This window comes from Dendrobates tinctorius, unplaced genomic scaffold (genome assembly GCF_039654945.1).
Source record: "Dendrobates tinctorius isolate UK_male_01 unplaced genomic scaffold, ASM3965494v1 ptg000049l, whole genome shotgun sequence".
NCBI lineage: Eukaryota > Metazoa > Chordata > Amphibia > Anura > Dendrobatidae > Dendrobates > Dendrobates tinctorius.
This window is the reverse complement of record NW_027361717.1, coordinates 21,335,521-21,359,124: the sequence shown is the minus strand read 5'-3', so window position 1 is coordinate 21,359,124 and position 23,604 is coordinate 21,335,521.

Genomic DNA, 23,604 nt, shown 5'->3' with positions numbered 1-23,604 from the left:
CAAGTGTGTTCAGAAATTCTACATCTCCCCTGTCCTATAGTGACATTTTTTACACCTGCGACATTGAGCCTGTGACATAGCGGTGAGATATTCACTGGGCCTCACACAATCCAACAGTGTCCACAAGTGTGTTCAGAAATTCTACATCTCTCCTGTCCTATAGTGACATTTTTCACACCTGCAACATTGAGCCTGTGACATAGCGGTGTGATATTCACTGGGCCTCACACAATCCAACAGTGTCCACAAGTGTGTTCAGAAATTCTACATCTCCCCTGTCCTATATACACCTTGTACCTTGTTTTACATTACTATATAGTTTGTGGGATTTTGTGTACATTTTTACCAAAAATGAGGAAGGCTGGTGGAAGAGGCCATGGAATTGGGCGGGGGCTGCCAGCTGGTAATCATGGTGTTGGTGGTGGATCTGATGGTAGTGGCAAAAGCAAAATAGGACCGAATGCAGGAGGTGTTGAGCCTGCGTCATCGTCTGGCTCCACAAGGCCTCGAAGTCTTAGTTTTCTAGGAGTTGGCAAACCGCTTTTAAAGCCAGAGCTTCAGGAAAAAGTTTTGGCTTACATTGCTGACTCAGCCTCCAGCTCTATCGCCTCCTCTTCTGAAGTTGTAAAAAATAAAAGCACTGAGTCGTCATTGGAGACTCATGTTCATGAACCACACCTTTCCTTGTGTCCTTCACCCCAACCAAGATTGAAGGATGATGCAGGCCATACAACTGATTACTCCATGGAGCTGTTTTCACATACCATGCCTTGGTTATTAAGTGAAATGGTGAATTACCCAGGCTAAGATGAATCTGACATGGAGTGCACTGATGCACAGCCACTGATAGATGATTCTGCTGGTACATTCACTCAGAGCACTACATTGTCCTCGCAGTGTAATGAGCCAGATTCTGACCCTGATGAGACTCAGGTGCCCCTTCCCGCATACTATACCACCATACATGGTGACACAGAGGAAGGTCCACATGACATTGAAGAGGAGGTGATGGATGACCCAGTTGTTGACCCAGATTGGCATCCATTGGGGGAAGAGGGTGCTGCTTCCAATAGCTCAGATGAGGAGGAGGAGCATCCACAGCAGACATCGACATCGCAACAGCTGTTATCTGGCAGGCCCGGATATACTCCAAAGACAGGTTCCAAAAATCAAAAGAGTTGCTGGACAGCTTGTCCAGACGGTCAAAATAGCACAGCGTGCTAGGACGCAAGATGTCTTCCAAAGTTGGAAGAGTGCAGTGTGGCACTTTTTTGACCAAAATCCTCATGATCAGGCCAAGGTTATCTGTAAGAAGTGTGCAAAGACCTTTAGCCGAGGGAAAAATCTGAAAAATTTGAATACCAGTTGCATGCTTAGACATTTAACCAGCATGCACTTGCAAGCGTGGACACAACACCAAACCTCAAGTACCACATGTGCAACTGATCACAAAGAAGGTAGTCAGCAACGCTACATTGTTTCCCCCACTGTAAACCCACCGGTTAGCACAGCAGCAAATATTGAGGTGTCGTTGCAAGGCCAAAGCAGTCAGGGAATCCCACTGTTATATCAACGAAAGACTGAATCTAGGCCATCAGAAAGAACACCAACTCCATCACCATCATCAACCCTCTCTCAGTCCACCCTGTCCACCGCTAGTTCCACCATATGCAGCTCTCAAGTCCAGCTCACCCTCCCGGAGACTATGAGTAGGTCAAGAAAGTACTCAGTCTCTCATCCGCGTACACTGGGTTTGAACGCCGACATTGCCAAACTAATCTGTTTAGAGATTATGCCCTATCGGTTGGTGGAAAGCACAGCTTTCCGTGAACTCATGGCCTATGCAGTACCACGCAGTCGCCACTTCTCTCGCAAAGTCATCCCAGCCCTCCACCATCATGTGAAAGACCGCATTGTCCATGCACTCAAGCAGTCAGTGAGTGGAAAAGTGCATCTCACAACAGATGCATGGTCCAGTCGGCATGGCCAGGGCCGTTATGTGTCCATCACTGCGCACTGGGTTAATGTGGTGGATGCAGGGTCCACAGGGGACAGCGGTGGTGGGACAGTGCTGCCTAGCCCACGGTATAGGAAACAGTTGGCTGCAGGCGTTCGACCCTCCTCCTTCTCCTCCTCCTCCAGAAGCGAAAGCTCGTCCACAGAGCGCAGTCGTACGAGCACTCCATCTGCAGCTGCCACTGTTGCACACGAGGTGTCCCCCTATCGAGCAGCTAGTGGAAAGCGTCAGCAGGCTGTGTTGCAGATGATGTGTTTGGGCGACAGACACACCGCGGAGGTGCTGGCCGAGTACTTTCAGCGACAAACTGAGTCATGGCTGGGCAGTATACATCTTGAGGCAGGCAAGGTAGTTAGTGATAACGGACGTAATTTTGTGGCAGCCATAGCCCTTTCAAAACTCAGCCACATACCTTGCTTGGCAAACACCTTGAACCTGGTGGTGCAGTGCTTCCTCAACAATTATCCGGAGTTAACAGCCCTGCTCCAGAAGGTGCGAAGACTGTGCGCGCACATCCGCCGGTCGCCTGTACACTCCATTCGTATGCAGAAGCTGCAGCGATTGCTCCACCTTCCCAACCACCGCCTCATTATCGACATTGCAACAAGGTGGAACTCCACCCTGCACATGGTTGAGCGGCTGTGCGAACAGAGGCAGGCCATAATGCATTTGTGGGAGGATACACGGCCAGGCACTTTGAGAGCAGACATGGAGTTGACAGGTGTGCAATGGTCGAAGCTGAAAGACCTCTGTAAAGTCCTTCAGTGTTTTGAGGAATGCACACGGCTGGTAAGTGCAGACGACGCCATCCTAAGCATGAGCATCCCACTTATGCGTCTGCTCATGCAAACTTTGATGCACCTTAAGGAGCAGGCGTCTGCAGGCAATGTTGACGAGGAGGAAGAGGAGGAGGGAATCCTTGATGACATTCAGCCATTGTCTGCTCAGGGACCTCTCCTGGACGAGGTGGAGGAAGAAGTGGAGAAGGAGGAGGATGATGATGGGGATGATTACTTAGGGGAGGAGAATGCATCTCGTGGGGCAAGTGAAAATGTTGGCGTGGCAAGGTCTGGTACAGGGTTTGTGCGTGACTGGAGGGATGTGGATTTGCCAGAAAGTGCTCCTCCAACCAGCAATCGCAGTGCATCATTGACACCGGGAACATTGGCCCACATGTCAGATGATGCCTTGCAGATCCTAAAAAGGGACCCCCGCATTGCCAAAATGATGAACGATGATGACTACTGGTTGGCCAGCATCCTGGATCCACGCTATAAAGGCAAATTACAAAACATCATGCCACAGGAGAACCTTGACCTAATATTGGCTAATAAACAAGCAACTCTGGTAAACCGGTTGGTTGAGGCATTCCCAGCACACAGCAGCGGTGATGGTTCTCACACGAGCCGTACGGGCCGGGGGCAGCTTGGCAGAGGTGTTCGTGGTGCACACAGCAGAAGTGGCGATGGAGACAGGGGTTTCATGACAATGTTGTGGACTGATTTTTCAAGTACCGCTCACACAAATGGTAATACTGCATCGATGGAAAGTGACAGGAGACAGCAGTTGTCAACTATGGCTACAAACTACTTTTCCTCCCGTATCGATGTTCTCCCGCACAGGTCATTCCCCTTTGACTATTGGGCCGCTAAACTGGACACCTGGCCTGAATTGGCACAATATGCCTTACAGGAGCTCGCTTGCCCAGCTGCAAGTGTGCTATCGGAAAGAGTCTTCAGTGCAGCTGGATCAATCCTGACAGAAAAAAGGACCCGTCTGTCAACCAAAAATGTGGATGATCTAACCTTCATTAAAATGAACCATGCATGGGTTTCCAAGGATTTTGTCCCACCTTCCCTTGATGACACATAGGTTGCCAGAAAAATGGCTTGCTTTGGTTCTCCTCCTATTCCGCGAACTTGACCTATTTCGCCTTTTGCAGCAGCTGAATGTCCCACATCAACATATGCCACTTTGTAAACCGCCCTAACTGGGCTGCCCCCCCCATGGCCGGGGTCACCACCTAGCGCACGAAACCATGCGAGTGCCGTTGCCCTGGACAGGTGGGTAGGCCGTCTCTTGGGCGCGGGCACTGGCACAGGGTCCCTCATAGTGCAATCAAGTGTCTCAGACGGGGTTGTTGCACATCCGCCGTCAGACACACCGCAGTACTATGAGGGGCCCAGTGCCAGTACTGACGCCCACGAGTGTGCCCCCCTTGCTTGGGCAGGGCCCCAGCATTTGCAATGTTTACCTCTCCCTGCTCCTCCGCTGTGTAGTCTGGGCTGTCAAATCCTTCAATGGGGGTGCCACTACAATTTGATTGAACTGAAAGATGATGGTTAAGATGTAGCTATGCCCTGTCCTGCTGGCCGGGCTCTAGCTCCAGATGATCAATGGCTTTCATTTCTTATGGACGTCGACTCACAATGACATGTAGTGGTGGTTTATCATCAGCTTTCACAGTTTTCCTACTCACAAACGTGTGACATTCCGTTAAAATGTGCCCTCTCATGCCAATCAAATAGAATCGCCTACAGCCTGTGGCTTCTGTCTTTTGCACTCCAAAGTTACGTGACAGATCATGATAGCCAGTGAGCACCATGTTTACATCGCTCCCTGTGATAAAAATTTGATTGAGATGAGTAACAGTGATGGAATCAACGGAAGTGCGATACAGCAAGACTTTATTCACAAAAAAATGTTTTCACTGTCTCAACACACAAATTAATTGAGGGTCAGCATCGCCTATGAGAATTGTGACGGAAGTTTTTCCCGTGAATAGTAATTCCTAGATTTCTGCAATCACTAGCCTTTATGTCAGTAATTGTATGCATCTCATTTCCTATTGCGGAGAGGCTGGACTGTATTACTTAGACAGAAATATATATGAAGATTTAAAAATAACACCAAAAGTATATAGTTGTGTACGCCTCAAATGCATTTCCTTTTTTCCACTTTTTAGATTGCTGTGTAATCCATACTGAGAACACGGAGATTTTACATGTTTAAACTATGCTATATATACCTGCTATCCAGTGATAAAGTACCCTTTCTCAACTTTGTACAATCTGGTCAAATCCATACTGGGCCTGAGAACATCTGAGTCTGCCTCCTGATCTATAGACATATATTTTTAACGTGTAAACTAGGCTACATATATACGTGTTATTCGGTGAAACTGTACTCTTTATCAACTTTCTACAATGTTGTTGAATCCATACTGGGCCTGAGAATGGCTGCCGAGCTGTTAAGCACGTAATTTTTTCAGGAATGACGGTTAGGCCTAACTCCGGAATTGCGGTTGTCCTGAACTTACTGGGAAATCATCGATCGCGGGGAATAATCTGAATCCCAGATCCCCATCACTAACGGAGTTCAGCAGGTTATCTGCACCTGTAAGCGACAAAAGCTGGTCCTTTCAGTGTAGCGTGCATGCAGCCCTGGACATGTACGGGAATGCTAGACCTGTTATTGCTTGATCTCACATGCCAGAGCCTCGCTTATCCCTCTAGTAAGCTTGACGCGTACTGCGGCGGCATGCCGGAGTCTCGGTTGTTAACGGAATAAAGCTGAGAAATCGCTAGCACAACTACAAACACACATACCACACCACACACAGAATCGACAAAGCTTTCAAAGTGTGCATCTTTTCTTTAGGTGGCATGGTTGTGGTTTCCCGGGTGGAGTCCAATTAAGCCACAGGCTCCACTCCTGGTGGGGCCCTTTTGGACATTCCTTTAAGGTTCAGCTTTGCAATCATGCTGCTCCCGGAAACCAAAAACTTTGCCTTCATGGACGCTGTTTGGAGGTTCGTGGGAATAACGCCGCCCGATCAGCAGTCGGCATATGGGTCGCCCTCCCAGGGCTGTGGGGTACTCAGTACCGGGCCGGTGTCAGTGGGATGTGTCACAGCAGCGGTGACCCAGACGGTGGACCTGGGCACCCATGTAAATGGCGTGGTATAATGGTAAAGAGTTTATATAGATAGTTTGACGCCACCTGTGGTGTTTGGCAACATAGATGTTAGGACGACGCTACATGCAAATCCTCTGGGACTGATGGTGTTGTGCAGCAAAGATGGTGAAGCTCCCCACAGGTGGAGCTGGAGTCCCAGGGAAGTGTAGATGTAGTGATGGGGGAAAGGCACAGGCGGTGTAGGTGCTGGTACCCAGATGTAGCGGTGCTGGAATAACTGTAGGACACCAGAGCGTGCAGTTCCAAAGCTTTACTCACAGTCTGCAGGTTACACAGATGCCTGCCTCCGTGCTGTGTCCTCCGGGTCAGGACCTCAACCAACCTCCGGGACCAAAATGGAAAGCTCCCTTCCAACACTCCGCCAACATGTACCTTCCTGAACGTCTCCTTTCTAGCGCTTGTGGGGGAAGCACTCACAGGACCGTGGTTCACTGAAGCGCCTCCTGTCTAACAGATGTTCCTCAGACTTTACTTGTATGGCAGACAGCTGTAGCCTTTTCCTTCTGGCTCCCACACGTCGATGCTGGGGCCTCCGAGCCTTAGTTGGGTACAGAGCATTTATAGCTGCTACTTCCCCCGGTTTCTGCTGCAGGAACATCAGTGTCCCCACAAACTCGGAGACCGGAATCGGGACCATGCGCTCCAGCTAGGAGTGAGCCTTAACTCTGCTCATCCTCCAGCTCCCCTTCTCACGTCCACACACTTCCCCTTCCCTGCACAGAGTGCCCTAACTTACCTCCTCCCGACCACAGAGAGCAGCTCCTCAGCAGTCAGGTTCAGAGGTCTCCCTGCTAGCCTGGAGTGGGAAATGTGTTGTGTGTTGGTTTCACTGCTAGAGAGATCCTTCGTTGCTCCCAAGCTTGACAACACACTCCCTAGGAGGAAGGTAATGCCACAGTGGCGACCGTACTCTTGGGGACGCCACAAGTCCTCTGAGGCCCAGCCACTGCTGGATGATGCTGCTGGTACATTGACCCAGACCACTACATTCCCCTCGCACTCTACACTGCCAGAATCTGACCCAGAGGAAACTCAGGTTCCCCTTCCCACATACTATACCACCTTACACGGTGACAAAGAGGAAGGTGCAGATGAAAGTGCAGGTTCCTTGAGCAGGTGGGGGGGCATACTCATGGGCGATGGCACTGGCACAGGGCACCACATAGTACGCAAAAGTGTCTCTGCCGGTGGGAGGGCCTAAACAGCCAAGTGCAGTGAGATGGAAGATGGGGACGACAAGGAGTTCAGAGTAGTGCAGGGATTCCCTAGCAAGGAGACTTATGTAATTGTTTTCAATGTTGGGACAGCAATTTTTGGGGAGCACTATACTCTGGTGAATGATATATGGGGCCCACCATACACTGGAGCATTCCAAAGGTGGACATCAGACACTGGAGCAGCATTTACAGGGCCCATTATACACTAGAGCAGTAGAAATGGGGCCCATTATATATGGAGCATTATTTGGGCCCATAAGACAGTGGAGCTTCATCCATTGGGACCAACATATACTATAGCATTATGTGGAGCTCATCATATACGGTTTGAAACATTATATGGGATCAATGATTCCATATGGAGAAATATATGGGCCTCATTACTCCGTATAGCGCACTAAGCGCTGGCCATAATACTGTATGGAGTTATGTACTGTCCGTTTTTGGAGGTATTGGAAAATTTAAAATGGATATCAGTCATGAGATGTAAGAAGTGAAGTATTTTTCATTGTACTGTACTTCTATTTCTTTGCCGTATCGGAGCATCATGAGTTGTGGTATGTGTTAAAGGGGCGCTCTTTGGCCCTGGGCCCACGAAAACTTGGAGCCAGCCCTACCCCCCCACAACTGTAGCCAAATAACCCCCATTTTTCAGTGCGTAACTAGTATTATGAAGTAAATTAAGGTTGACAACCTTAAGTAATAAGAATTGATGCTTTTGGCATTCAAATGGGCACTGTAAGTGTGTTTCCTGTCCTCCTCTCACTGCCGACTTTAATTCCCCATTGACTTACATTGGGTTTCGTGTTTCGGTCGGACCCCCGACTTTTCCCTATAGTCGGCCGATTTTGCTCTACCCGACTTTTGGAAAAGTCGGGTTTCATGAAACGAAACTCGACCCTAAAAAACCAAAAGTCGCTCAGCTCTACATATTAGGTATCGCCGCGTCCATAACGACCTGCCCTATAAAACTGTCCAATTAGTTAACCCCTTTAGCGAACCACTTAAAAAATAAAAATAAAAAACGAAGCAAAAAATGATTTATCATACCGCCAAACAAAAAGTGCAATAACGCGCAATCAAAAAGACGCATATAAATATCCATGATACCGCAGAAAACGTCATCTTGTCCCGCAAAAAACGAGTTGCCACACAGCATCATCAGTGAAAAACTAAAAAAGTTATAGCTCGCAGAATAAAGCGATGCAAAAATAATTATTTTTTATATAAAATAGTTTTCATTGCATAAAACCGACAAAACATAAACAAACGACCTAAAGGAGGTATCGCTGTAACCGTACTGACCCGAAGAATAAAATCGCTTTATCAATTTTACCGCACGCGGAACGGTGTAAACGCACCCCCCCAAAAGAAATTCATGAAACGCTGGTTTTTGTTCATTCTGAGTCTCAAAAATCGGAATAAAAAGCGATCAAAAAGTGTCACGTGCTCGAAAATGGTACCAATAAAAACGTCAACTCGTCCCGCAAAAAGTAAGACCTCACATCCCTCGGTGGGTCATAATACGGAAAAATTATAGCTCTCAATATGTGGTGATGCAAAAACTATTTTTACAATAAAAAGCGTCTTTTAGCGTATGACAGCTGCCAAACATAAAAACCCGCTATAAATAGTAAATCAAACCCTCCGTTATCACCCCCTTAGTTAGGGAAAAATAATAAAATTAAAAGAAAATGTATTTATTTCCATTTTCCCATTAGTGTTAGGGCTAGGGTTAGGGCCATGGCTAGGGTTAGGGTTAGGGCTAGGGCTAGGGCTAGGTTAGGGTTAGGGCTAGGGTTAGGGTTAGGGCTAGGGTTAGGGCTGAGATTAGGGTTAAGGGTGTGTTGGGGTTAGGGTTGGAGTTAGAATTGGGGGTTTCCACTGTTTGGGCACATCATGTGCTCTCCAAATGCAACATGGTGTCTGACCTCAATTCCAGTCAATTCTGAGTTGAAATAGTCAAATGTTGCTCCTTCCCTTCCAAGCTCTGCCATGTGCCCAAACAGTGTTTTAACCCCACATGAAGGGTATCAGCCTACTAAGGGCAAATTGCAAAACATATTTTGGGGTCCAATTTCTCCTGTTACCCTTAGGAAAATAAAAAATGGGGGCAAAAATATCATTTTTGTGGAAAAAAATGATTTTTTTATTTTCGTGCCTGGGTGTTATAAACTTCTGTGAAGCACTTGGGGGTTCAAAGTGCTCACCACACATCTAGATAAGTTCCGTGGGGGGTCTAGTGTCCAAAATGGGGACACGTGTGGGGCGTTTCAATAGTTTAGGTACATCAGGGGCTCTCCAAACGCACATGACACCCGCAGACCATTCCATCAAAGTCTGCATTCCAAAACGTCACTACTTCCCTTCCGAGCCCCGACGTGTGCCCATACAATAGTTTTCTCCCACATATGGGGTGTCAGCGTACTCAGGATAAATTGGACAACAAGTTTTTGGGTCCAATTTCTCCTGTTACCCTTGGGAATATTAAAAAATTGGGGACTAATTGATCATGTTTGTGGAAAAAATATGATTTTTTTATTTTCTTGCCCGGGCATTATAAACTTCTGTGAAGCCCTTGGGGGTTCAAAGTGCTCACCACACATCTAGATAAGTTCCTTAGGGGGTCTAGTTTCCAAAATGGGGTCATTTGTGAGGGGTTTCCACTGTTTAGGTACATTAGGGGCTCTCCAAAGGCAACATGACACCCGCAGACCATTCCATCAAAGTCTGCATTCCAAAACGTCACTACTTCCCTTCCGAGATCCGACGTGTGCCCATACAGTAGTTTTCTCCCACATATGGGGTGTCAGCGTACTCAGGACAAATTGGACAACAACTTTTGGGGTTCAATTTCTCCTGTTACCCTTGGGAAAATAAAAAAATTGGGGACTAATTGATCATGTTTGTGGAAAAAATATGATTTTTTTATTTTCACGCCCGGGCGTTATAAACTTCTGTGAAGCACTGGGGGGTTCAAAGTGCTCACCACACATCTAGATTAGTTCCTTGGGGGGTCTAGTTTCCAAAATGGTGTCATTTGTGGGGGGTTTACACTGTTTTGGTACATCAGGGGTTTTCCAATCGTGACATGGTGTCCGATCTCAATTCCAGCGAAAAATGTCAAATAGCGCTGCTTCCCTTCCGAGCTCTGCCATGCGCCCAAATAGTGGTTTACCCCCACATGTGGAGTATCAGCGTACTCAGGACAAATTGCACAATATCTTTTATGGTCCTGTTACCCTTGGGAAAATAAAAATTGGGGGTGAAAAGATCATTTTTGTGGAAAAAATATGATTTTTTAATTGTACCGCTGTACGTTATAAACTTCTGTGAAGCCCTTGTGGGTTCAAAGTTCTCACCACACATCTAGATAAATTCATTGGGGGGTCTAGTTTCCAAAATGGGGTCAATTGTAGGGGGTTTCCACTGTTTAGGTACATCAGGGGCTCTCCAAACATGACATGGCGTCCGATCTGAATTCCAGCCAATTTTGCATTGAAAAAGTCAAATGGCGCTCCTTCCCTTCTGAGCTCTGCCATGCGCCGATACAGTGGTCCCCCCCCACATATCAGGTATCAGCATACAGTCATGGCCAAAAGTTTTGAGAATGACACAAATATTATATTTTCACATGATCTGCTGGCCTCTGGTTTTTATGGGTGTTTGTCAGATGTTTTTATCACATACAGAAATATAATTGCAATCATATTATGAGTAGCAAAAGGTTATATTGACAGTTAGAATGAGTTAATGCAGCAAGTCAATATTTGCAGTGTTGACCCTTCTTCTTCAGGACCTCAGCAATTCTCCCTGGCATGCTCTCAATCAACTTCTGGATCAAATCCTGACTGATAGCAGTCCATTCTTGCAAAATCAATGCTTTTTTTTTTCTGAATTTGAAGGTTTTTGTTTGTTCAACCGTCTCTTGATGATTGACCACAAGTTCTCAATGGGATTGAGATCTGGGGAGTTTCCAGGCCATGGTCCCAAAATCTCTATGTTTTGTTCCCTGAGCCATTTAGTTATCACCTTTGCTTTATGGCAAGGTGCTCCATCATGTTGAAAAAGGCATTGTTGATCGCCAAACTGCTCTTGGACGGTTGGGAGAAGTTGCTCTTGGAGGACATTCTGGTACCATTCTTTATTCATGGCTGTGTTTTTAGGCAAGACTGAGAGAGAGCCCATTCCCTTGGCTGAGAAGCAACCCCACACATGAATGGTTTCAGGATGCTTGACAGTTGGCATGAGACAAGACTGGTGGTAGCGCTCACCTGGTCTTCTCCGAATAAGCCGTTTTCCAGATGTCCCAAACAATCGAAAAGGGGATTCATCAGAGAAAATGACTTTACCCCAGTCCTCAGCAGTCCACTCCCTCTACCTCTTGCAGAATATCAGTCTGTCCATGATGTTTTTTCTGGAGAGAAGTGGCTTCTTTGCTGCCCTCCTTGAGACCAGGCCTTGCTCCAAGAGTCTCCGCCTTACAGTGGGTGCAGATGCACTCACACCTGCCTGCTGCCATTCCTGAGCAAGCTCTGCACTGCTGGTAGCCCGATCCTGCAGCTGATACACTTTTAAGAGACGGTCCTGGCGCTTGCTGGTCTTTCTTGGGCGCCCTGGAGCCTTTTTGGCAACAAGGAAACCTCTTTCCTTGAAGTTCTTGATGATGCGATAGATTGTTGACTGAGGTGCAATCTTTCTAGCTGCGATACTCTTCCCTGTTAGGCCATTTTTGTGCAGTGCAATGATGACTGCACGTGTTTCTTTAGAGATAACCATGGTTAACAGAAGAGAAACAATGATGCCAAGCACCAGCCTCCTTTTAAAGTGTCCAGTGGTGTCATTCTTACGTAATCATGACGGATTGATCTCCAGCCCTGTCCTCATCAACACCCACACCTGTGTTAATGGAGCAATCACTGAAACGATGTTAGCTGGTCCTTTTAAGGCAGGGCTGCAATGATGTTGAAATGTGTTTTGGGGGATAAAGTTCATTTTCTAGGCAAATATTGATTTTGCAAGTAATTGCTGTTAAGCTGATCACTTTATAACATTCTGGAGTATATGCAAATTGCCATTAGAAAAAATGAAGCAGTAGACTTTGTAAAAATTAATATTTGTGTCATTCTCAAAACTTTTGGCCATGACTGTAATCAGGACAAATTGCACAATATCTTTTGCAGTCCAATTTCTCCTGTTACCCTTGGTAAAATAAAAAAAATTGAACCTGAAGTATTTTTTTTTGTGAAAAAAGTTAGATGTTCATTTTTTTTAAATATTCAAAAAATTCCTGTGATGCACTTAAAGGGTTAATAAACTTCTTGAATGTGGTTTTGAGCACCTTAAGGGGTGCAGTTTTTAGAATGGTGTCACTTTTGGGTATTTTCTATTATATAGACCCCTCAAAGTGGCTTCAAATGTGTTGTGGTCCGTAAAAATAAAATGGTGTTGCAAAAATGAGAAATCGCTGGTCAATTTTTAACCCTTATAACTTCCTAACAAAAAAAATTTGGTTCCAAAATTGTGCTGATGTAAAGCAAACATGTGGGAAATGTTACTTATCAAGTTTTTTGTGTGCCGTATCTCTGTGATTTAAGGGCATAAAAATTCAAAGTTGGAAAATTGCGAAATTTTCAAAATTTTCACCAAATTTCCATTTTTTTCACAAATAAACGCAAGTTATATGATTGAAATTTGACCACTAGCATGAAGTACAATTTGTCACGAGAAAACTATGTCAGAATCACCGGGATCCATGGAAGCGTTACAGAGTTATGACCTCATAAAGGGACAGTGGTCAGAATTGTAAAAATTGGCCCGGTCATGAACGTGCAAACCACCCTTGGGGGTGAATGGGTTAAAGATTGGTCACCAATATAAAAGTGCTGGACATCCCCTTTCCCCTTTAACTGTTATCGCTACCGCTATACCAACTGATAGAAAATCAGTAAATCCCTCACTTATCATTATCTGCTCCTAATGTTACGTAGCATCATTCTATGTAGTAAAGTCACAACCAGATATAGAGATGGAAAATATTATTTATTTTAGGAATATTCTGTAATGAATGTAATATATGACGATATCATAGTCTGGGGCTGCAGCTGTTATCAGCATCACTGCACATGATGGAGTCAGCGACTCTATGAAGAGATGAGGAATCTGTGGATCATTATGGAAATGATCTGTACCTTCTGCAGATTTCTGTAAAGAGAAGACACCAAGTTATTACATCCCATCAGTAGATTCCTAATAAAAAGTAACTAAATCTGAGCTGGAGACTAAGAGAAAGAAAGTCTAATATCTACTTACATGAAGTGCAGGTCGTTCTGATCTAATTCCTCAATGTTCTCCAGACTTGGATCTTCCTTCTACAAAATGGGGAAAATAACAATTAATTCTATGTTACATGTAATATACATATCATTGGGCCGAGGGAGAAGTAATGGTAGATAACTTACCATCTGGTGTTTAGATGATTTCCCTGATCACAGCCCTTCACGCTTGGAGAGATGTTGACCAAAGCTGATGTTAAACTAACGAAAGACCAGAATTGCAGGAAAATTAAAAGTTATTTTTTTTCACAGCCTTCAAATGAACGTAGTGTTAATGTATGTGCGGCTTCCTTACCTGGGCCTGAATTCAGTATGGTCTCTTCCACTGTCTGCACCATGAACCAGGTGCTTCATTGGAAGCAGTAGGTGCGACACAGGGGGCAGTGGGGGGTGGAGCAGAGCCATCTAGAAATACAGCTCTGATGGAAGCAGTGGTCACATGGAAGGACTGTGACCTGCTCTCCGATCTCATATTCGGTCAAACAGATGACACATGACCGGGTCTCCTCCTCTGGGGTTACATCTCTTGCTGGGAGATTTGCAATTCGCAGTTGTCTCCTGGCTACCCTATTCAGCTGTCTCCCTGGCACAGGTATATTTTGTGCAGGTGGCGCCACCTGTGGCACTGGTGGTGTAATCAAACCCACTTCCTCCTCTTGAATGGGTGGGAGAGGATGGTCAACATCCCTGCTGCTCTCTCCTCTTGTTCTGGAGGGCTCCGCAAGGACTGGTCTTAGGGGAGAGCGGCTTCTTTCTCTTCTCTCTTCTTCTCCCCTACGCCTTGGAGGATCTCGGGCCCGTCTCCCTGTCCTCTCAGTGACAGCATTGCTGTCTCTCTGACGTCCATAACTGGTAGAAGGTCTTTCCTCGTTTCTTTGATGAGACCTCAACCTGTGGACAATTATGGCCTGACCTATAAAGAAATGAGAATTTATAACAAATATTCCCAATTTTAGCAAACACTTTTGGGCTATAGTGATGGGTCCATCTGCTGCTGTGGTGTTTAGGGAGAGGGGGAATCCTAGAAAGAATTGCCTTTATTTTGGACTTGGTAAACCTAAACTGTCCTGATATGTGGTCTTTCATACCCCAGGTAGAATGCCTCCCGAGAAAGCCCCATAGGGTGTGAATATTGTCTGTCTCCCCCAAATATCACTTACCTTGATTTTGTGGTCGGCGCAGCCATGCCTCATTGTCGGCAATCAGATGACGCAGCTCTCGGGCGCTCATGACTGAATTACCTGAAGCTGGCTGATAGAATATTGGAGGACTAAGCTCTCCGGTGGCACCGATGTTATTGTGCTCTGATCAAAGATCAAAAAGTAGCAATAGAAGTAATCACCAGATGTGTAACACAAACTAGTTCGCTCTTCCACAACCAACGTGAAGTGTCAGCAAAAGCATCAACTCTACAAATGGCGCTGATGTCACAGTGCTCAGACATTACACACCCTCAGCACATTCCATGATGCCATTATGACATCACAATTGAGCGTGACCCGCTAATCCTGAGCATAGCATTGTGACATCAGAGCAGCCGGCCGCCATGTTTGCTGCCAACTGGTGAATGAGGCAGAGAATGGGGAATGGAAATATCCCATCTGTTTTATTATAATAGAAATGTATATAAATCTGTCTTGGAAAAGATTTCAGAATCCGTTTTCTCCATGTTTGTAAATAGTAGATTTTTTGCTTTGGTCGATATTCTATACAGATTATATCTGGTATAAGTTATCCTCTGCTGCAATCTATAAGGCTATGATCACACACGATTTGTCAGCGTTTTTTAATGCGTTTTTAGCACATTTTCAGCTGCATTTTTCAGCACCAGCAAAGTCTGTGAGATTTTAGGATTCTCATGCACATAGCTTGGTTTTTTGGCCTCAGTATTTTATACAATACCTTGGGTTTTGCAGGATGCAGCATGTCACTTTCAGTGTTTTTTCAGCCTTTTTCTGATACGCAGGTATCAGTTTTTGCTGCGTTTTTTGTGTCAAAACCTGATGAAGTAAAATCAGACATTTTTTTTATCCACTAAACTTTATCAACATTCAGAAGAGACAAATATACCATGACAAAAATGGAGGAAAAACGCCCCAAACACACAACTAAAACTAAGCAAAACCTGCAAGTTTCTTACTGCCAAGAAAGCAGATTTTGCCTGTAGAAAAAACGGATCAAAATGCAATGTGTGAACATAGCTTAAGAATGAAGCAAGAGGGGATTATAGAGAGAAAAATGGGAAGCACAAGCTTCTAAGTGTAGTAGTAGTTAGTTTCCAAAGGTATATACTCAGTGTGAATACACTCACCTATTTGGTGTCTTGAGATACTGCATGTAGATCCCGTCCCTGGATCACTCCATTCCTCTTTCCATTCAGTTTGCTGCAAAGATCTGGGAACTAGTGACAGCACTGGACAGGGCTTTCATAGGCTATAACACTTGGTGAATGTTTTTCCCAGCAATATGCGCTCCTGAAGGATGATGATGGAACTTGATATTTAGATTCAAGGATGATTTTTATTTTTTTTTATTTTTAATTCAAACTAGAATACTAGTTTGAATTAAAAATAAAAATCATCCTTGAATCTAAATATCAAGTTCCATCATCATCCTTCAGGAGCGCATATTGCTGGGAAAAACATTCACCAAGTGTTATAGCTTCAGAATGTAATGTTTGTCTTTATCACTTCTTGTTGTGGATGATACATTATTGCTAAACAATACACATCTCAGCTGCTGCCTATCAGACTGTCAGGGAAATGATTAGGTTATATAAATAAGTGAAAATAAATATTAATAAAAGGTAAAAATACAAATGCCGCCAAAAAGAATTAAAAGGACATTGTAGCTTTAATTTTCTGTGCCACCAGGGCCATCCTACATGACATACACTGATTTTCCCTGGGTGTCATGTGCCCCTATAATAATGTGTCCATATCATTCAGTTACCCCAAATCCAAAAAGTTATTACAGCAGTACCTGACTGGTAATTCTTCCTACCTGCAGACCCCTGTGGACACCTCGGGTGGGCTGGTCAGTGAGACACCAGCAAAGTGCAGATTTAACAGTAAGAGTTGGTGAAATTTCCCTCCTAAAGATCTTGACTGATTTATCTTCTTAACCCCTTCTTGATATGGAGATTTCACATTTTTTCAGTTTCAGGTTCGTTTCCCCTAATTCCAAGAGCCAAAACTTTTATTTTTCTGTCACTATAGCCATGTGAGGGACTTGATTTTTTGCCGGACGACTTGCACTTTTCAATGACACCATTCATTCTATCACATAGTGAACTGGAGAACGGTAACGAAAATTCAAGGGCGTTAATGCAAAAAAAGTGCAATTCCACAATTGTTGTTTGTTTGTTTTATTAACCATGTACACTCTATGGTAAAAGTGACCAGGAAATCTGATTCTCCAGGTCAGTACGAGTACGCTGATGTCAAACATCTTCAGTTTTTAATTATTATTTAAATAGTGAAAAAATGCAAAAAAAATTAGCTTTTGTTGCATTTTCCAGAATGCGTAATGTTTTCATTTTTCGGACTATGGGGCTGGGTGAGGAATTATTTTTTGTGCATTTGGCTGATGTTTTTCTGTACCATTTTGGGGTAGATACGATGTATTAATGTCTCCTTATTGCATTTTATTGCAAAAAAAGTAATTTGGATGTTTTTGATTTCTTTTCTCGTTACTCCGTTTACCGACTGGATTAATTTACTTTATATTTTGATAGATTGGACCTTTACAAACACAGTGATGCCAAATATGTGTATATTTTAAAATTATTTTATTTTTAATGGGGCATAGGGTTGGTCACTTTCACCCACAAAGCACTCCACGGTTCAGCACCACCCTACATCTCCTCCCTCATCTCAGTCTACCATCCTTCCCATGTCCTCCATTCTGATAATGACCTGAGAGTAACATCCTCAATAATCAGAATCTCCCACTCCAATCTCCAAAACTTCTCATGTGCTGCACCTATTTTTTGGAATGCACTACCCAGGATAATTCGTGATGATCCCCAATACCCATAGTTTTAAGCGTGTGCTTAAATGCATTTCTTCAGACTGCCCTACTGCCTCAACACATTAATCTAACTATCCCTGTGTTTCCCATTCAATTTTTTCACCATAACCAGGTTCCTCCCATCATGTTCTCACATGCTTTATGCATTTCATAGCCCTCTGTGTCTGTACTGTTACATATTTACTGTTAACTGGTTCATGCAGCATTACATGAACACCCAATTTCCTACATTATGGCTGGTCAGGACAATGAAAGCAATTGTTACCATCCACTATTCTTGTCTCCCCTATTTTCTCCTAGATTGCAAGCTTGCGAGCAGGGTCCTCACTCCTCTTGATATTTGTTCATTTATGTTATTATTGTTATGCTGTAATGTCTTTTGTCTGTACAAGTCCCCTCTGAATTGTAAAGTGCTACGGAATATGTTGGTGCTATAGAAATAAAATTATTGTTATTATTTGAACTTGTTTTATTTTTTTATATTTTTCAATTTTTTCCCGTTTTTTAAAAAACTTTTTTTCATTTTTTACTTTATTTGTTATACTTGAAGCTGCGATCATATGATTGCATGTTCTATACATAACAGTGCATCAGCCCTGAGCTGGCTTTCACAGGATGATCATGACATGCACTAGGGTCATCAGCAGACCCCAGCTGTTATGACAACCTACAGGTGCATCTCATAAAATTAGAATATCATCAAAAAGTTCATTTATTTCAGTTCTTCAATACAAAAAGTGAAGCTCGTATATTCTATAGAGTCATTACACACAGAGTGATCTATTTCACGTGTTTATTTCTGTTAATGTTGATGATTATGGCTTCCAGCCAATAAAAACCCAAAAGTCAGTGATGGTTTGGGGAGCCATGTAATCTGCTGGTGTAGGTCCAAAGACAGCGCAGCCATCTACCAATTTTAGAGCACTTCATGCTTCCCTCTGCCGACAAGCTTATTGGAGATGGAAATTTCATTCTCCAGCAGGGCTTGGCACCTGTCCACACTGCCAAAAGTACCAATACCTGGTTTACACACAACAGTATCACTGTGCTTGATTGGCCAGAAAACTCACCTGACCTTAACTCTATAGAATCTAGAATCATAGAATCTATGGCATATTGTCAAGAAGAAGAAAAATATTCAGAATTGAGAGTCCTCAGTAGTTGATACCTTTTAATGGCTAACTGAAAAGCTGGTAACACATTGCAAGCTTTCGAGACAACTCAGGTCTCTTCATCAGGCTAGACTAATACAAAATCTGAAGAGTCACATATTTATGCACAATACAACACAGAATATTTTTCTATCTACTGGCTAACACGGTACAAAGATATACATCTTTCCTGTGTCAAGAAGAAGATGAGAGACACCAGACTCAACTATGCAGAGGAGCTGAAGGCTGCTATCAAAGTAACCTGGGCTACCATAACACCTCAGCAGTGCCACAGGCTGATCGCCTCCATGCCACGCCGCATTGATGCAGTAATTGATGCCAAAAGAGCCCAATCCAAGTATTGAGTGCATTTACTGAACATACATTTCAGTAAGCCAACATTTTAAAATCATTTTTTTAAGCTGGTGTTATAAAGTATTCTAATTTACTGAGATAATGACTTTTGGGTTTTTATTGGCTGTAAGCCATAATCATCAACATTAAAAGAAATAAACATGTGAAATAGATCACTCTGTGTGTAATGACTCTATAGAATATATGAGCTTCACTTTTTGTATTGAAGAACTGAAATAAATGAACTTTTTGATGATATTCTAATTTTATGAGATGCACCTGTATCATTGTCTGTGACGGACCATAGACCTGCCGACACGTGTTAAATGACAAAGAGTGACAGCAGGATTTAACAGGGTATGGACAGTAGTGATGAGTGAACGTGCTCGCTACTACTCGGTACTCGCCCGAGTATCATGGTACTCGGTGTACTCAGCGAACACCGAGCATTTCCGGGATTACTCAGCGGGAACTCGGGTCCACCCAACATTTTTGGCGGACTTTAGGGACCCAGTCACGCTGCAGGGATTGTCTGACAGGCAATGAAATGCCGCAGCAATCTTTGTTGTGGTCGTGCAGTGATTGGCTGGCTGCACAGGTGGGACATTTCCTGTAATTACTCCATTGTTGCTCAAACCCATGTAAAAAATAATTTCTGCCTGGTTGTGTAGTTTCCAGAAGAACTGCGCAGGCTTGTGCAGATTGGTCCATGGCACTCCTGTCTCTTTCCCTTGAGGGAGTGGCTTCCAAGTAAAATGAAACCTGTACATGTTTCTGACATGGGTTTCAGGCCTGACAGACTGAGCAAAATACAGGCACTCGCTTGCATACACTGTATTCAAAATTTAATTCTAAGGGCTCATACCCATTTGCGAGAAAAAAAATGGTTCTGATTTCTGGACCAAAACAACGGACGAGTGCAATGCGAGTGTCATGCGAGTGTAATGCTATTTCCGTGCGATTTTTCCACGGAACATGTGTATGACATGCGCTTTCAATCCGTATGCAATGCGATTTTAACATGAGCTTTTACATACAGCAGTTCTCTCTATGTTAAATCTCATGTCAAAATAGCATTGTTAAAAAAAATGTAAGCATCGTTTTAAAACAAAATAATCTTCAAAACATAGATACATATATACAGTATATATATATGTATATACATTATATACTGTATATATATACATATATATACATACACAGTATATAGTGTGTGTGTATATAGGTAGATATATAGACAGATATAGTAAAAGCCGGCAGATGCCGCGTACAGTAAAGAATAGGTTCGAATAAAATAGAGAAGATATATACACATATCACCTTTCAATAGCCTTTACATATAGTAAACCATTGCATATCAGGGAGATTTATATACTGTATGTCCCTAACTAATATTGTTAGTAGTGTGTGTGTGTAAAACATTGGAGCTGTAGGTGTTAAATTAAAGAATTCATTCACGGAAAAAAATTGTGTGGGCTCCCGCGCGATTTTCTCCGCCAGAGAGGGAAAGCCAGTGACTGAGGGCAGATATTAATAGCCTAGAGAGGGACCATTGTTATTGCCCCCCCGACTAAAAAACATCTGCCCCCAGCCACCCCAGAAAAGGTGTATCTGTAAGATGCACCAATTCCAGCACTTAGCCTCCCTCTTCCCATTGCGCTATAGCAGGTAGCATATGGGGTAATAAGGGGTTAATGTCACCTTGCTATTGTAAGGTGACATTAAGCCTGGTTAATAATGGAGAGGTGTCAATAAGACACCTCTCCATTATTAATACAATAGTATGAAAGAGTTAAAAAACACAGACATTAAGAATAAAGTCTTTTAATGAAATAATTAAGCACACAGGTTTTCCATCTTTATTAAAATCCCAATCCAATCAAAGCCATCGTTACCCTGTAAAAATTCAAAATATAAAAGCAACAATATCCCATGCCTGTCCACCGTACAGTCAAGTCCCATGCTGCAATCCATCTCAAGGGGTTATTATTATTATTATTTATTTATATAGCACCATTGATTCCATGGTGCTGTACATGAGAAGGGGTTACATACAAATTACAGATATCACTTACAGTAAACAAACTAACAATGACAGACTGGTACAGAGGGGAGAAGACCCTGCCCTATCGGGATTACATGTTACAGAATGGTGGGGAAGGAGACAGTAGGCTGGTGGGTTGCAGCAGTTCCGGTGTTGGTTGAGGTGATATCTCCAGTAATGGTGAGGAGGTAGAGGGGTCATTGCAGGCTGTAGGCTTTCTTGAAGAGGTGGGTTTTCAGGTTCCGTCTGAAGGATCCAAATGTGGTTGATAGTCAGACATGTTGGGGCAAAGAATTCATATGGGGGAGACAGGTTATAGATGGCCTTGTAGGTCAGTATTAGTAATTTGAACTAGATACGCTGAGGGAATGGGAGCCAGTGAAGAGATTTGCAGAGGGGAGAAGTGGATGAATTAGTCGGGCAGCAGAGTTAAGGATGGACTGGAGAGGTGCGAGAGAGTTAGCAGGGAGACCACAGAAAAGGATGTTGGAGTAGTCGAGACGGGAGATGATGAGGACATGCACAAGCATTTTAGTAGATTGAGGGTTGATGAAAGGATGGATTCTGGAAATATTTTTGAGCTGGAGGCGACAGGAGGTACAAAGAGCTTGGATGTGCAGTTTGAAGGACAGGGCAGAGTCAAAGGTTACTCCGAGGCAGCAGACTTCCGGTACTGGGGAAAGCGTGATGTCATTTATTGTGATAGATAGGCTAGGTAAGGAAGATCTGTGAGATGGAGGAAAGATGATGAGTTCAGAATTGTCCACATTGAGCTTGAGGAAGCGAAAGGACAAGAAGGAGGATATGGCTGATAGACACTCTGGGATTCTGGACAGCAGAGAGGTGACGTCTGGGTCAGAGAGGTAGATCTGAGTGTCATCAGCATAAAGGTAGTACTGGAATCCGTGCGACTTTATGAGTTGCCCCAGACCAAGTGTATAGATTGAGAAGAGTAGGGGTCCTAAATCAGAGCCTTGGGGGACTCCAACAGAGAGAGGGAGAACATATATAACTTGTTCCCCAGGAGGGCGCTTTGGAAATGTGTGGTGTGTGGTGCCTCCAGAACTTATATTGCCAATACCAGCGGTGCGTTTGTCATAAACCTGAAGTGCAGGTGGTTGCTGGGGGGAACTCTGGATCTGGGCGTCTCTTCTGTGGGTGGTTCCTGATGAGAAGCGGTTTTGAGGGTCCAGAGGCCCCTCATTAAGGGGAGGGTACTGTCATGATCCATGCAGGATCATGTCAGATAAGAGCACTGGTAACCTTTTTTTTTCCTCTCTCTAAGCTTTGTGCTTAGAGATAGTTTTGCCCCCGGTGGCCAGTATGGTCATTGCACTGGTGTGCTTAGAGATGGTTTTGTCCCGGTGGCCAGTATGGTCATTGCACTGGTGTTTTTAGAGATAGTTTTCCCCCGGTGGTGGTTAGTGTAATTGCACGGGAATCACTAACAGGTGTGTTTACTCAATAAAGGTGTGTCAGTTGTTCTGTCTCACGTTGGTGATATTGTTGGGCTTTTCCAACCATGCTGGGTGAAGGAAGGAGCTGAGGAGAGTCCAGGACAGCCCAGTCAGAGTCCTGGAGTGGCAGCTATGGTGTCAGCGAGGAGTTTGTATAAAGCATGGTGGCGTGGCAGCTATGGTGTCAGTGAAGAATTCTTGCAAAGCTTGGTGGAGTGGCAGCTATGGTGTAGAGCTGCACTCAGTTGCTGGACTATTTTGCAGGAAGTTGCACTCAGATGCTGGACTCCATTGCTGGACAGCTTCACTCAGGTGCTGGACACTGTTGCTGGACAGCTGCACTCAGGTGCTGGACTCTGTTACTCCAAGGCAGCACTCGGGTCCTGGACGCCGTTGCTGGACAGCTGCTCCCAGGTGTTGGACATGGTGGGAGGAAGATGCACTCAGATGTTGGACTCTGTTGCCTGGAGTAAGTGCATCAGAGCAAAGCTAAGTGTTTCCCTGTTTATCACTTTTCCTCATGTTGGTGTTAGTACAGCGGTGGGGCCAGTGCCTCCGCCACCCAGCTCCCTAGTAAGAAGTAGGTGTAGGGTGTGCTAGGGTGACAGATATCCTGATCGAGCCTGTAAAGGGAACGTCAGGAGTGTTAGGGACACTGACTCAGGGGAGTGCAGGAGGTCTCCACGTCCCCCGGTCCCTATCGTAGAGCCCACCATTGTAAATGTTTCCCTATCCTCTGTGTCTGGTTGTATTAGTTACCGGCCTGCAGGCCGTGTCACACTGGACAATTACACATGCCGTGTCCTGTTGTATTAGTTACCGGCCTGCTGGCCGTGTCACACAGGATGGGGCACGTGACCTTATCACCAACCCTTACATTTTTTTTTTCTGGTGAGCCTCGGGACATGTTCAGACCTGTGAGCATTTGCTGCTGGGCCTCACTGAGGTGAGTGAGGAGCTGCATGGTGTGTAAGCAGTTCCAGCAGCAATAATCAGGGTCTGGGGCCTTCCCTCTGACT